Genomic DNA, 16,372 nt, shown 5'->3' with positions numbered 1-16,372 from the left:
TGGGGGTTATTAGGGCCAAGAACGATGATTTAGAGGCGAGGTCATGTAGGAACAACCTACGCATTATGGGCATTCCGGAAACGACTGCTATGACCAAAATGGAGGCCTTTGTAACAGACCTACTACATGAGCTGTTTGATCCTCATTTATCACCTGTATTTGTGGTTGAAAGAGCGCACAGATCCTTGGGCCCCAAGCCTCCGGTGGGGGCGCCGCCTCGGCCGATCTTAGCCAAGCTGTTAAACTACCAAGATCGAGATACTATTCTGCGTGCGGCGAGGGAAAAAAGGCAGATGACACACAGAGGTAACACCATTTCATCTTATCTGGACTTCACGCTGGCGGTGCATGCGGCAAGGCGAGAATTCCTACCGGCCAAGCGTATCCTTCTACAGGCGCAAATTCCTTACTCTCTGCTTTACCCTGCCAAACTGAAAGTTTTGCATGATGGAACCACGCATTATTTTACTGATGCGAAATCTGCTTTGAAATTTGCAAAACATGTTGGTGGGAAGAAGACTAAGGACTCTCGAGGAGCCGGGGCATTTGGTTCTGGCCGTCTCAGTGATAATGATTGACTGAATTGTCATTAACCCCCAGCATCTTGTGACTGAGCCGCCGGGATGTGCACACGAATGGTAACCTGTGTATACACTGTTGTGGGCTTTGGCATATATAACACTTTGGCAATCAGGTTAATTGGGTTGTTGGGATGGACCTGTAATGCATGCTGCAGAACTCCCAGCCACCCTGTGTGAGCAGGGGAAATTGCTGGTGCCACTACGCCCCCATGGGGAGTTCCCCTGTTATGCCTTTGGCTGTTTTGGGGGGGTATTCTGCAATCTGATTGGGGGTTGGAGTGGGAGGTGGGTGGTGGGTAGGGGTTGTTATTTTGTTTAATGCCGGTATGATCACAGGACGCTGGTTCGCATTCACAGCTTATGTTTGGGAGTCACGGTGCTTCGGACGTCCACACAGCACTAATTGGTTCATTACAGATAGACTCATGCTGCAATCCTAAAAAATTTTACATGGAACATTAGAGGGTTGAATGATGGCAGGAAGGCTCGACTTGTGCATGCTTACCTATCTAGACATAATATTGATGTATGTTTATTGCAAGAGACGCACTTAAATGTTGTACCGTCGCAGAGGTTGCGGCATAGCAGGTGGGGGCATGTATATTCGGCTATTTATTCCAATTATGCTAGAGGGGTGGCTGTGTTGGTTAGGAAGGGGTTGGATTGGCATGAGGGTGGGATGTATAGGGATTCCGAAGGGCGATTTGTTATACTACACGGGGTACTGGGAGAATTCTCCTTGGTACTGGTAGCCATTTACGGTCCAAACACTGACTCTCCCGATTTCTTCCAGGATATATGGTCTAGAATTGTAATGACTGGCTGCGACACAATACTGTGGGGTGGGGATTATAATGCAATCCTAGACGATGTTATGGACAGGAAATGTGCAGCCTGCTCGTTACACCCGACTGCTACTGCCGCTCTGAAGAACATTATTGTGGAGGGTCAATTAGTGGACATTTGGCGTAACAGGCACCCCATGGTAAGGGAAGGCACCTGTATATCCGACCACCACAGTGCTTGGTCCCGCTTGGATTACTGGCTGGTCTCTAGAGATGTGGCTGCATGGACCGCGGCGATTTCTCACTTGCCGCGTACCTTATCAGACCATGCACCCTGCTTACTGCGATTGTCCCTCCCGGGGTCACGTCCTTGGGTGTTTGTGTGGCGCCTTCCGCCGCATGCCCTGATGGATGACGCCTTCAAGGAAGAAATTAGGGCAGACATTGTCGACTATTTTGTCAATAATACAGGCTCAGTAACCACTGAAGCCTCCCTTTGGGAGGTATTTAAAGTGGTGATCAGAGGCCAATGTATCGCTCGTCAGGCGGGAGTGTTGAAAGCTTTCCGGGGCACGCTGCTAGCACTGGAATCCCAAATCAGACAGCTTGAGGAACAATTTTACTCCACAATGAGCCCCGCATCACGAAAACTCTGAAAGACAAACTGCTGGACTTTGCGGAAGAGGCTCAAAGAGAGGTAAAAGTTTTGGGAAAGTATGTGGAGGCGTGTAGGTATGGCGAAGGGGATAGACCAGGGCGTACATTGGCTGGGATGCTTAGGTCGTCTAGATCGGCCACATTTATCCATGCTGTACGGACCCAGCAGGGAGAACTTGTTAGAGGTCAAAACAATGTCTTGACTCAGTTTTCTGCATACTATTCCAGCTTATATACTACACGGCAAGGATCACACACTGAGGAGCTGAAGGACTTCCTCGAGTCATTGGCTCTAGTTTGGTTCCATAATAATCACACAGCATATATGGAACTTCCATATACAGTGGCAGATGTAGTGATTAAAAGCTTGCCCCTGGGTAAAGCCCCGGGACCGGACGGTCTAACTACGGCCTTTTATAAAGCCTAAGTTTACGAACTGGCACCTAGACTGCTGGCGGTCTATGGAGAGGCATTGGAGGAGGGGATATTACCTCCATCCATGAGGGAAGCAGTTATTATTACTCTGCTTAAGCCCGGGAAGTCAGAGGAGGAATTGGACTCCTACCGGCCGTTGTCCATGATAAACGTGGATGTCAAGATCCGTGCCAAGTTAATTGCCACTCGATTGCAGCCTCTACTGCCGATGATAGCACTTCCAGATCAATCGGGAATTATTCCAGGGAGGTCCACTTCCCATAATTTAAGGACAATTTTCTCGGTGTTACACTATCTACACCCCGACGTGAGAGCTACGGTCGTGTTTTTAGATGCCACTAAGGCGTTCGACACGCTTAAATGGCCGTACCTGATCTCGATTCTGGGTAGTATGGGATTTATCAAAAGTGGAGGAGTGGAGTGACCCAAACCTGCATGACGCACTACACAAGACTGTAAAAGTCTATATCCTTGTTTTAATATTCTTCTGAATATTTCAAACATCAAAAATACGTAAATGTTTTTACATGTACCAACTTGTTAAAACATATTATAGTCAGAACATCGTGAGTACAAACTGTTTTGCAAAAATTATAAGAATATGAAGAATCATAGACCTGTTCAATCCATGTAAATTTCTGACTCTAGAAACAACATAAATGATATTCTTTTGTGTTACAATGAAAGTTCCCAATGCATTTCGGGTTAACGAAACCCTTCTTCAGGGGCTACACATTGTAGAGAAGAAGTCAATTTTCAACCTGGTCCACCATTCTGAGAGCTACAACGAAACAGAAAGTCTGATTGACTAAGTATAAAAAAATACAACATTCTAAGGATAGGATTTGCACTCCTAAAAACATTCGTAAAAGCAAACTGTTAATAAGTACGTGGTTTTTAAGGAAGGAGATAGTAACGGAAAAACTCTAGTTGTAGAAAAGTTGCCCAAACGTGCCAAGCGTATGCGCGTGTAAGAACGCGATTAACGCCAAAGATGGGTGTGGTACAGAAACGAGGGAAAGTGCTGCTAAAGACTGATATACTGAGTGATCCAGTGCATAGAATATAGTATCGCTGAGTAATCTACTTACAGCGAGGTCTATAGTGAATAACGATCACTGAGGGATACGTCGCTTTCGCAGGAAGTAAAATATCTGTGAAGCAGAAATGTTAACTATGAGATGTAATCTCTCTTAGGTCATATGACCTGTGTTGTCCTTTAACAAACACCCGAGTGTCTGAATCGAAGTCTTACCTAAATAGTGGTAACGTTCCACACGTTCACAGAAAAGTAAGCTGTCGGGAATTAAATGAAAATTCAATGAAACTCAGGAAGAGATTAAAGGGGCTGAAAACCAGAATTTTCGTGTTACACGGACGCCGCTTACCAGCTGATCTAAGCAGGCTCCGACCGAGTGCAGAGTCCGTCGTCTCCAGAGAACGTGCGTGATGACGCATATGTTCCCGAGACTTTTTTAAAGGGGCCTTCCTTTCAATTAGACAACTCGAGTTGAAAAACTTTATGAACATGAACAAAATTACGAACAATAAATGAAATTAAGAAAGGGATTAAACGAAATTTTAAGAGAGTGCAAATCCTTTACAAATGAATGGTACCTCTTCTATATTAAGTATGTATTGGAAAAACCTCTTGATCTATGATATTAATAATAGAGGAGCTGTTTACAAAAAACATAGCAATTCTACATGGTCATTGAGGCCCCCCGGGGTTAGGGTGCCAAGTTGTTTTATCCAAACAGTTTCTTTTCGTGCTAGGGTTGTGTTGAAATCAATGCCTGGCATGGATTGTATTTTTTCTAACACTGTAAAGCGTAATTGTGGTATTGTGTGCGAGGTGTTTACCCAGTGTGTTGCTAAGCATGACTTGAAATTTTTATTACGTATAGTGCTTTTGTGTTCCACTATTCTTGTTTTTATTTTCCTGGAGGTTCTCCCTACGTACACTAATCCACAAGGGCATCGAATTGCGTAAATGACGCCTTCAGTGTTACAATCCGAGGAGTGTCAAAGTGATTTTTTGTCCTGATTGTGGGTATGAGAATAAGTTGCCCACGATGACATTGCCACATTGGCCAGAGTTGTGGCATTTTTGCATACCTTTATAGGTTTGTCTTCTGGATGAATCTTTCGGTTTTAATAATTCTCGAATGTTTTTAGATCAAGTGTGGGCGAACAAGGGAGGGCCTTTATACAAGTCCTTGAAGTCCGTTTCCTGTGAGATGATCTCCCAGCGTTTGTGAATGATTTTCTTTATTTGAGAGGTTTGTGCTGAGTATTTTAAGACAAACACTTCGCGTTGTTTCGTTTGTTTCTGTGAGGGTTGGAGAAGTTCCTTTCGTTTTTTGAGTGTCATTGTCTTTTGGGCATGAGGGAAGCAGTTATTATTACTCTGCTTAAGCCCGGGAAGTCAGAAGAGGAATTGGACTCCTACCGGCCGTTGTCCATGATAAACGTGGATGTCAAGATCCGTGCCAAGTTAATTGCCACTCGATTGCAGCCTCTACTGCTGATGATAGCACTTCCAGATCAATCGGGAATTATTCCGGGGAGGTCCACTTCCCATAATTTAAGGACAATTTTCTCGGTGTTACACTATCTACACCCCGACGTGAGAGCTGCGGTCGTGTTTTTAGATGCCACTAAGGCGTTCGACACGCTTGAATGGCCGTACCTGATCTCGATTCTGGGTAGTATGGGATTTAGCCCGTTGTTTATACAGAGTATACGACTGCTATACACATTGCCTAGTGCACGAATACAGGTAAATGGCCTGCTTTCTGATCCATTCCCAATTTCGCGGGGCATGAGACAGGGGTGCCCGTTGTCCCCTTTGCTCTTCGCAATTGCGTTGGAGCCACTGGCGGCCTGAATCCGGCAACACCATACTGCAAGGGGCATTGGATTTGGCTCTAGAAGCTTACTTATTTCGTTATACGCAGATGATATCACCCTTTAAATTACTAACCCAGAGGAGAACCTAGACCCCCTTTTGAGAGAATTCATCCGCTTTGGCAGACTGTCTGGTGTTTTTATCAACTGGGCGTAGTCGGTGGTTTTTCCGCTGACAGATAGCACCCCACTCGTGACATCAAAATTCCCCGTTAGGTGGGAGGCTGATGAGGTTAAATACCTAGGGATTTGGATAAGTCGGGACGCGCAGGAAGTGTGGAGACTGAACTACGGTTGAGCGGTCACATGGTTAGAAGACAAGGTTAAAGTGTGGTCTAAATTGCCACTATCGCTAGCTGGCAGGATTGCTCTGTTCAAAATGGTAATATTACCAAAATTCCTATACCTATTCGTGAATATTCCAATCCCCCTCACTCGGCAGTTTTTTAAATCCCTGAAGTCTCTGCTGGTCTCCTTGGCATGGGCGGGTGGTCAAGCCAGAGCCTCCTGGGACCTGCTGACCCTCCCGCTGAAGCAGGGTGGTCTGGGTGCGCCGGACATGCAGTTATATGCACTCTGTACGCAGGCACACTTTTTATATTTCTGGGTACACCCCGCCCCCTTCCAGCCACACGTGGCGGTGGAGACCACTGCCATGACCCCCATCCCACTTAAAGTGGTACTATACCAAAAAAAGCCTACCGCCCCCTAGGAGACATAGATTCTGCTGGAGCACTGTGTTGGGTGTGGGAAGAGCTGCGCAAACAAGCAAGAATACCGGTGCGGTTTGCCAAATAAAAGAGGCCACCGAGCAGCATATCACGGTGGTTTATAACTGCTGCAAAGCTGGTCTACACTGAAATATTTTGACATCTTTGTCATTGGAAATATTAACTTATTTTTAGACAGGAGAGAAAAAGAGCAAAAGTACACAATATGTAAGGGTCAACTGAACAGACTTCCCATCGCAGGGGAATACACATAGTTTCAATAAAGTACAACTATTTCAAGAAACCCCACCAAGAGAGGTAGTAAATTAAAACGAAACCTGGTGAGGACAAAGCCCTGTGAACACTTTATAGAACTGCAACACTAGCACACTCAATGATAGTTGTTATAACCACATCTATAATGGGTATTCATTAATCAGAACATAGTTTCCCTTCCAAATAAACAGTCGTTTTGGAGGGATAAACAAATACTTTTCCCATAGACGCCAATGACAAGAACCAAAGAATTTTCACTGTTGGTTTTTCTATGCAACAACACTTCCAGCAAGAGATCTGCCAACACTTGTTTTGTCTTTTTAAAACGTTTTCAAGGCGGTCAGTCAGTCAGTCAAAATACACTTTATTCGATTTTTTAAAAATCATAAAAGCCATAAAAGACAACAATATATACAGGTTAAAAATACAAATCATGAATTAAGATCGGAATGCAATCAGCAATACACAAACTTATAAAAATACAAATACAAAAGTGCAAATAGAAAGTGCAAGGTAGAGCAAATTTGTATAATCACAATGCTCAGTTTTCGCGCTTCAGGTCTCCCCATTAACAGGCATTACCCTTTTTTTTTGTTTTAATTCTCTGTGCTGCAACCAAAAAACTTGCCACAGAAAATATTATGCGAGTACTACCAAGAAGCTGCAGGAAAATTAGCGCTGGCCTGACTTGAACAAACCCAGCTTCTGTTAAAATGGGTAACAAATATTTTTTTCTTGGGGCCCTATAAAAGCTACAAAACATCATAAAGTGCATAGTGTCCTGAGTGGAAAAATCATCACACTTACACGGCGGACCCCTTTCCGGTTTGCTTCATGTCTGAAAACAGCCTAGGGTGTAGGGGATTAAATTGAATCTAAATTTGATCAACAAATGTCTATGGAAGGGCTTTGTAACAAGAGTGAGATATGGCTCCAGGGACGAAGAGGATATAACAGCATAAAGTGTAATCTGACTGTTATTTTAGTCAGTTCCTGTTCCTCACGGGCCAGTCTCGCCTTATCCATAAAGTGTTTTTTAGTCCAATTAATATCCTCTTTCCTAATGGAAGATGGCAGAGCAAATAGGTTGGGACGCCCTAAATTGGAAAAAGTGTTTTTTACATACTCCAACCATGAAATTTTGTTCATATGATCCAGGGACATTACATCCTGCAGGATAACATGGTTAAGGGATAATTCTTGATTGAGCCATGTCTTCAACCAACATATTAGGGGTGCTAAGCCAAGCTTATCCGTTACATAGTCTAAACCCACCTCCCTATGAATCGAGTAAGTGGGGGTTGACTGGGGAACGGACAGGAGGTTTCTTACAAAATTAATTTCCACTCGTTGTAGCGAATCCTGATGAACAAACCCCCATAGTGATGAACCATATGCAGCTATGGAGATGCACTTAGCATCGTATATTTTTAAAAGAGCCTCCATGGGCCTTGCGCCCAGCCTGTTAGAAAATCCCAATAAGGCCGATGTAGCTCTGGCCATTGAGAGATTCTTTACCTTAATCTGCGGACCCCAAGTACCCCTCTCATCAAACGTTACCCCCAAATAGGGAAATGATGCAACCCTAGATACTACCTCGCCCTTGCAAAAGAAGGAGATGTTTTTGCCCTTCTTAACATGGCGAGTTGCCACCATCGTGTGGGACTTTTTGGTATTAATTTTCAGATCTAGTTGATCCATAAAAGCTACAAAGCAATCCAACAGGCGTTGAAGGGCTACCCCGGTGCGTGCTAACAGGACTGCATCATCCGCGTATAGGAGAGCGGGTATCCTTGTCTCTCCTACACGTGGCACATCCCCCTCCACAGCCTCAAGATGTTTACAAAGTCCGTTTATATAAATGGTAAAAAGGAGGGGGGCCAAGATGCAGCCCTGCCGTACTCCTCTGGCTGATTTAAAATGGCTAGTACATCTTCCCTCTTTTGTAGCTCTTACTTTGGCAAAGAGGTCCTGATGGAGTGATGCCATGAAATTCACAAGGGACTTATCGACCCCCAATTCCAATAAGACAACCCACAGTTTCGACCTGTTCACTAGGTCGAAAGCCGAGGAGAGGTCCATGAACGCCAAAAACAGGGACCCCTCCTTGGCAACTGTGTATTTTGATATTAACATATGGAGCTTTAGGCACTGGTCCACAGTGCCCCTTTTTACCCTAAAGCCATATTGCATGTTTGAAAGGCCACCCCTCCTCTCGATATTATCTGTAAGTTGGTAAAGCAAGACTCTCCCTAAGATCTTAATGGCAGAGTCTAGGAGGGAAATGGGCCTATAACAGCCCGGGTCATCGCGCTGGCCCTTTTTAAAAATTGGCACGATGACAGATGTGGCCCAACTGCTGGGAAAGATGTTACTATTGGCGGCTGTAAAAACTTGGGTCAGAACCTCTGCCCAGAGTTTCGGCGAGAGCATGTAGAAGTCTCCTGGGACCCCATCCGGTCCCGGGGCTTTATTTTTAGATGTCTCCATGATGGCCCTCTCCACCTCAGCAGGAGTAAAAACTAACGGGGGACAATCCAGAGGCTCCCAGCCAATATTAACTAGACTCGGATCACTGGCACCATAAACTTTGCTAAAATGGTTGAGCCATTTGTCATCCGGTATGACACAGTCCATTACGTTATTATCTACATCGGAAAAAAAGGGTTGGTTCACAGTGGCCCAAAACTGGGAGCTATTACGCAAAACGTCACTAGATATTAATTTCTCCCACGCCAACTGTTTTATAGCATGCTTTCTCCCCATAATAGTAGCCTTGTATTCCTTCCTAGCCATGGCGACCTCGGTCCTGTCTTTCGGGGATCGTTTCAGAGCTGTTAATAAGGCTTTATGGGCTTTAGAGCATTTAGCGTCAAACCACCTGTGCTTTTTTTCAGCGCCACGAGTGCTTTTTACCGTAAGGGCAATGGATACTTCCGCACAGATGCTTTCAAACGCCCCCATAACTTCATGAGCTGAGGAACCCTCCTTCTGGCAAATCTCGACATACCCTCCTAGTTTAGGCATCAAATCCTGCATAAAATTTCCAGGCACCACTTTCGCCCATTTGAGCCTTCTCCCTTGGTCTATGGGACGTAGGGCTAATCCTGGGTTGCTAGGGCGGGTCTTAATGCCCAACCATTCATTCCATGTTTCCACAAGCAAAACAGGGTTGTGGTCGCTATGTGTTGATACCATAGCCCCATAGGACACCACTCTAGATAGAAAACCTGCGCTCACAAAAATATAATCAAGTATGGTGCCCGGGGTTGATCCTTTGTAGGTGACAGTTCTTTCACCTAATTCCGAGATATCGGATTCGTACAGATTGTGATTGGTGTAGTGAATCAGCCACTTTTGTGGTCCGACACCCTATGATGACCCTCAACCACCACCATTCTGTACTGACTTAAGTGTGTTATGTTACCTTAGCCTTAATGTAGGATGGGTTTGCATATGCCTGCACTTCTTCTGTCTTTTAGTGGAATAGTCTTTCCAAGAATAGAAGGTATGGGATGTTGAGGTGCAGTCTTGTGGGTGGTGGTGCACACGTGCTCAATGTTGTATACTGAGGGATTAAGTGTATAATGTTATTTGGGTTCGGTGAATTATGACTTTGACCTATTGGCTTTGACGTGGTCTAATGTCATTCTACCTTCTGACTTTACCTTGCTTCAAACTTTTCTGTGTGCACATTGGTGCTTGTAAGTTGTGTGGATGAGAATTATAGGTGCGGACTATTGCCTTTGACAGGGCCTCATGTCTGACTCTGCCTTGCTGCTGCGTGCACAGCCGTGCTTGCAAGTTGTTTGGGTTGTTCACATTCAAGGTCTTGGTGTTTTCCTGAGCGATTGTTTTTATTTAGTGTACTGTGGAAGGCCTTGTGAGAGCTTCGTCAAGACAGAGGCTGGAAGAAGTGCGAATGGAGGAAGAGACTTGAGAGCTCCTTACTGCCATGGAGATGCTTGCTTGGAACTTGGCCAGTTCTGGTAAAATTCCTCTGGCGGTGGGAGGAGGTCTTTCACGAATCTTCTAGTGTGTTTATAGCTGAGGGTTGCAGGCTGAGAAACTGGGAGTTTGGATTCCGAGCGAGGGCAGACGTGTCTATCTCGGATTGAGCCCTGGCTTGCTGAGCTCTGATCCCCGGCTGTAATTCCCCCAGTCAGAAGTGGGCAGTGTATGCACCAGGTGATGTATTGAGTTGTGTGGTTCTTTGATCATTGGAGGTGTTTTCTTTGTGCTGTGGGAGGTGCACATCCAGAGTACTCCTCTGTTCTCTATATATGTATATCTTTCTGATCTCTTGCAGGACGTCCAGTGTACCTGATCTTATATCAGTTATTGCTTGTTTATTAATCAGTATTATAGTTTGCTCAGTTATTGATTCATGCCTTTAGATTATAAGTTTGCTACATATATTTGAATATGTTCAATCATATTATTGATATGTTAGAGTCTGCTATGTTAGGTGCATTTGGCTTACTGTGTGATGCTATTTACTAATAAATACATCCCAGATATACAAATTCGTCTTTTCCTTGTAGCAGGAGGTGTGGACTCTTCTTGGCCAAGTATTCTGTTGTAGAAGGATGGGTGAATTCCCTTCTAGCAGGTAATTGTATTATAGGAAGTTGGCGCTACTCCTCACAAGTGATGCGCAAATTAATGTTTTCTTGCCCTGCCTTGCCTTTGGGGGAGTGTTGAAAGTTTGCCCACCTTAGGAAGTGCAAAGGTGTAGTATATTTGCCTCCCAGGTGGGAGTGCAGGGATTGGGTGTGGCTTATTGGTGAGTAGCCACATTCAAAACATTTTGGCGTAGTCTTTGCATTTTGTTATTTGCCTCCCAGGTGGGAGTGCAGGGATTGGGTGTGGCTTATTGGTGAGAAGCTACATTCAAAACATTTTGGCGTAGTCGGTTGCAGGATCTGAACATTGATTTAACCCCTTGTGTGCCCTTGACGGAACCACGCCGTCATGAGCCACGGGCACCGTGTGCTCATGACGGCGTGGTTCCGTCATGGAGCGGCCGCTCCTCCCACGCGGCTCGAATTCCCCGCCTGTGCGGGCGAATTAGAGAGTGGGCGGAATCGTGACGGAACCACGCCGTCATGAGCACAGCTCGCCCGTGACTCATGACGACGCGGTTCCGTCATGAGCACCGCGCCACCGTGCTGCCCCCAATCCCCCCCAGCGCTGCGGCGGAATTCGCGCCGCAGCGAAGGGGTTAAAAGGGGAAGAAATACGTTTTGTTTTTTTTAGAAATTGAAAGCAGACTCTTAGATATCAATTGATTTATTTGCATGGGGGTAGCCCATATGATGTGCTGGCTCGTGAAGTGAGCTAATTGTGCTGAGTTAGAATTGGTGTGTGTGTGTGTTTAAGTGTGTTTTGTAAAAAGTGCTTATAAATAGCTTGCTACGTGAGGCAGAAAGGGCAGGCTCCCTTTCAAGTGTTTGTTAAGGAATGCATATAAAATGTTTTCAGTTGCAAAGTGAATGTAAAATGTCAGAGCATAACTCTGAAGCGTGGGACTCCTTCGAGTTTAAAGACTCCAGAGTTGCAATGAAGGGTGTTAATCAGCAGGAGATTAATGACATTTTAGACAGAGACAGCGGTGTTATTTCAAATGTGTTGGTTAATATGCATCAAACATGTGGGCATTTGCAAAAAGAACGTAGTGAGTTGAAAACAGAGCTAGTTGATGCCCAGTTTGAAAATATATCTTTGAAGACAGAATTAAATGTGTACCAGGCTCTGAAGCGGTTTACTTTGACCAGCCAGAATGATTCAGATGTGATAAATGTTACAGAGAATGCAGTCAGTCTACGAGCTACACAGACAGTTTTAATTAATTCTTCTGATGAAGTTTTTCAGCTACAAAGGAATGTGAAGGAAGGTAAACAGACCAACGGTGAGTTCATTCAAGAGCAATGTGCCCTTTTTAGTTACAGGAAAGTGCAGGTACATGAAAGGTTACTTTTAAATTCAGATGCTGGACAAATGCAGATGATTTTGTGCGTTTGCGCACCACAATATACTGGTAGAGAAAATGTGGTTTGCCTATGGGAGATTGCAATGGTTATTAAGTGGCATGTACAGACAGAAAAACTGTTTGCACAGGATTTGATAGAAAGTCCTGAAGTGGAGTTTGAAACACAAGATTTCCCAGTGAAGGTGCCCTATGTTATAAAGGAAATTAATTTGAAACAGTACAGTATGCCAGATGGGCGTGAAGGGATCAGTGAGATCATTCAGGGCTTGACAGGTTGAGGTGGTGACAATACTTGGCGCATGACAGTTGATTATTATTAACTGAACAAATATATACCTTCTTTGACTGATGCTGTCCCAGATATTGTTACAGAAGTAGCATGGGACTTGATATGTGACTTTTTATATTGCCAATGCTTTTTTCTTTTTGATATGTCAAGAGCAGTTTAGTTTTTTGTTTTCATGTGGTGATAGACTAATGACATTAAGAATTTGCTTGAATTAGTTAGACAGAATGGGGGAGCATTTTCAGATTAAAGAATGTGAAGTCTTGCTGGAGGTAAGGAGAGGTTAAAGCTGTTTTTCCTCTCAGACATGTAACGAGTTGTTCTGGGAGTGGGTCATTTGAAAGCATCTTTGAGACTGATGTTTGGGAGGCTTGCAGTGAGATCATCCAGCAACGCTGAGAAGAGCTCAGGCTTTCTGTGATGACTTAGGAGGAATTCCTACGGGAGGGGTCATCCCAGCTCCTCTCCCCAGTAGAGAGAGTCACAGAGCAGATAGGTGCAGATGAAAGTTGGCAGCAGGAGTTCAGAGCACGTTGACCTTGAAGAGATAAGGTGCGAGCTAGAGACAGCCGGAGAAGTCTCTGCTTGTTATGTTTGGCAAGGGGCCATTTAGTGTCCGCAGAGATTTGTGAAGGGGGGCAGCACCTGTGAGGGGTGCAGTGAGAGAAGTGAGAGAAGGAGACTGCCCCAGCCCTTCTTGCTGTGTATAGAAAAAGAGGGATTTTACCAAGAATTCACAGGCTAAAGCGTTGGTAGTATTCTTAGACAATTCCCCAGAGCTGGAGGAGACCTATGTAGACAGAAATTAAAATATTGTATTCTTAGAACTGCAAGACGGAAGAAGTGTACTTTTGAAAAATGTTTTTTGCAAGAAGAGTGATGCTTGTTTCTTTTTCAGATTCGCCCAGTTCTCCGCGTGTGAGTGGGACTCCCTTCTCCCGTGTGAGTGGGGCCCTCCCTCTCCCCTCCCCTCCCCTCTCCCCCCTCCCCCCCCCCCCCCAAGCCTGGAGTTATCACCAGACCAGACGGTGGCGGCTGATGCCTGTGGCCGACCAGAATTGATGGGGTCCTCCCTTGTCAAGGAGATCAGATATATACCAGAGAGCATGATGGACTGCTTCTTTCCAAGCAAAAAGGGATCAGCAACGTGTGGAACTGTTTCCTTCTCGTGAGGCCAACTTTACATGCATGAAGGCTGTGTGTCTTTCACACAGGGTACCTGCTTGTGTGACAGTGAAGACAAAACAAAAGAAGGAACTACAGGATGTGCTTTGCCAGAACTGTTTTATCAACGTGAAGTTCAGCTGCGATGGGAGCCGGCTGTGTGTTTTTTCACACAGAAGGACTGTTTTTGTTTTTGTGAATGAAGACCTATAGAGACGCTTTGCAGTGATCAGAGTAGATATTTTCTAAGTTAGTGAACAGTAATAACCTGTAGCTGTTGCTACAATATATGAGTTTGGCAGTGGAGTTTACAGTTTAACCATTAGAGGCATTAGGAGCATTCAAAAGCTTGATTCATTTATTTTGTGTATCCATTCAACATGTATCCAGATATCTATGAGCTATTTCTAGATGCACCTGAGTTATTGCTTCTACATGTATTTAGAGAATGCAGACTTTATTTGCTTTAAAGTGATTATCATATACTTTTGATGAGTTTTTCAGTTTTGCAATGGAGCATTTCGATCATAGTTGCTTTTTAGTCATGATTTGTTTTGAATTATGTATTTTTGTGTAGCCACTTCAACACATGAGTTGCTGTTTCCACTTGTGCTTTTTAGTAGTTGTGCCTTTCAATTCAGAAATGTGGTATAGTTTTGTTTTTTCGTTATGATATACAGTTGCTATTTGCTTTGCAATGATTTCATTTTTGCAGTTAAGAGATGCAGTGCTTCATTAGATTTTGTTTTTGACATATGTGAATGGTGATGATCAAGGGTCATGGGGTGCAATGTAGTGAATCAGCCACTTTTGTGGTCCGACACCCTATGATGACCCTCAACCGCCACCATTCTGTACTGACTTAAGTGTGTTATGTTACCTTAGCCTTAATGTAGGATGGGTTTGCATATGCCTGCACTTCTTCTGTCTTTTAGTGGAATAGTCTTTCCAAGAATAGAAGGTATGGGACGTTGAGGTGCAGTCTTGTGGGTGGTGGTGCACACATGTGCTCAATGTTGTATACTGAGGGATTAAGTGTATAATGTTATTTGGGTTAGGTGAATTATGACTTTGACCTATTGGCTTTGAAGTGGTCTAATGTCATTCTACCTTCTGACTTTACCTTGCTTCAAACTTTTCTGTGTGCACATTGGTGCTTGTAAGTTGTGTGGATGAGAATTATAGGTGCGGACTATTGCCTTTGACAGGGCCTCATGTCTGACTCTGCCTTGCTGCTGCGTGCACAGCCGTGCTTGCAAGTTGTTTGGGTTATTCACATTCAAGGTCTTGGTGTTTTCCTGAGCGATTGTTTTTGTTTAGTGTACTGTGGAAGGCCTTGTGAGAGCTTCGTCAAGACAGAGGCTGGAAGAAGTGCGAATGGAGGAAGAGACTTGAGAGCTCCTTACTGCCATGGAGATGCTTGCTTGGAACTTGGCCAGTTCTGGTAAAATTCCTCTGGCGGTGGGAGGAGGTCTTTCACGAATCTTCTAGTGTGTTTATAGCTGAGGGTTGCAGGCTGAGAAACTGGGAGTTTGGATTCCGAGCGAGGGCAGACGTGTCTATCTCGGATTGAACCCTGGCTTGCTGAGCTCTGATCCCCGGCTGTAATTCCCCCAGTCAGAAGTGGGCAGTGTATGCACCAGGTTATGTATTGAGTTGTGTGGTTCTTTGATCATTGGAGGTCTTTTCTTTGTGGTGTGGGAGGTGCACATCCAGAGTACTCCTCTGTTCTCTATATATGTATATCTTTCTGATCTCTTGCAGGACGTCCAGTGTACCTTATCTTATATCAGTTATTGCTTGTTTATTAATCAGTATTATAGTTTGCTCAGTTATTGATTCATGCCTTTAGATTATAAGTTTGCTACATATATTTGAATATGTTCAATCATATTATTGATATGTTAGAGTCTGCTATGTTAGGTGCATTTGGCTTACTGTGTGATGCTATTTACTAATAAATACATCCCAGATATACAAATTTGTCTTTTCCTTGTAGCAGGAGGTGTGGACTCTTCTTGGCCAAGTATTCTGTTGTAGAAGGATGGGTGAATTCCCTTCTAGCAGGTAATTGTGTTATAGGAAGTTGGCGCTACTCCTCACAAGTGATGCGCAAATTATTGTTTTCTTGCCTTGCCTTGCCTTTGGGGGAGTGTTGAAAGTTTGCCCACCTTAGGAAGTGCAAAGGTGTAGTATATTTGCCTCCCAGGTGGGAGTGCAGGGATTGGGTGTGGCTTATTGGTGAGTAGCCACATTCAAAACATTTTGGCGTAGTCTTTGCATTTTGTTATTTGCCTCCCAGGTGGGAGTGCAGGGATTGGGTGTGGCTTATTGGTGAGAAGCTACATTCAGAACAATTGGCAAGCAACTCTTCAAGGGCTTCACCCCCTTTGGAGTGTTCGAAATGGGGTATGTGAAAGACCATCATGTCCTCCTGCTCTCTAACCATACACAGATCCTTACATGGATGAATATTAAAATCACCTAATAAAACCAAATCATAATTCATGTAGTTAATTTGACTGAACGTAGAGAGGAAAATCTCCAGGCTATTTAAATGGCCTGTTTCCAAGTCT

General features: G+C 44.3%; 1 long non-coding RNA gene across 1 annotated transcript; it reads left to right on the top strand.

Annotated features, from left to right (window-relative positions):
* The first annotated feature begins 10,229 nt into the window (after window positions 1-10,229).
* Window positions 10,230-15,794, top strand: LOC146789681 (uncharacterized). The gene is made up of 3 exons (XR_014970140.1): window positions 10,230-10,542; window positions 10,899-10,966; window positions 13,531-15,794. It is a non-coding gene; the product is annotated as an uncharacterized LOC146789681 (long non-coding RNA).
* Window positions 15,795-16,372: the final 578 nt, after the last annotated feature.

Source organism: Triturus cristatus, chromosome 10 (assembly GCF_964204655.1).
Source record: "Triturus cristatus chromosome 10, aTriCri1.1, whole genome shotgun sequence".
In the NCBI taxonomy this organism is placed as follows: Eukaryota; Metazoa; Chordata; class Amphibia; order Caudata; family Salamandridae; genus Triturus; species Triturus cristatus.
This window is presented reverse-complemented; position numbering and strand designations above follow the sequence as displayed.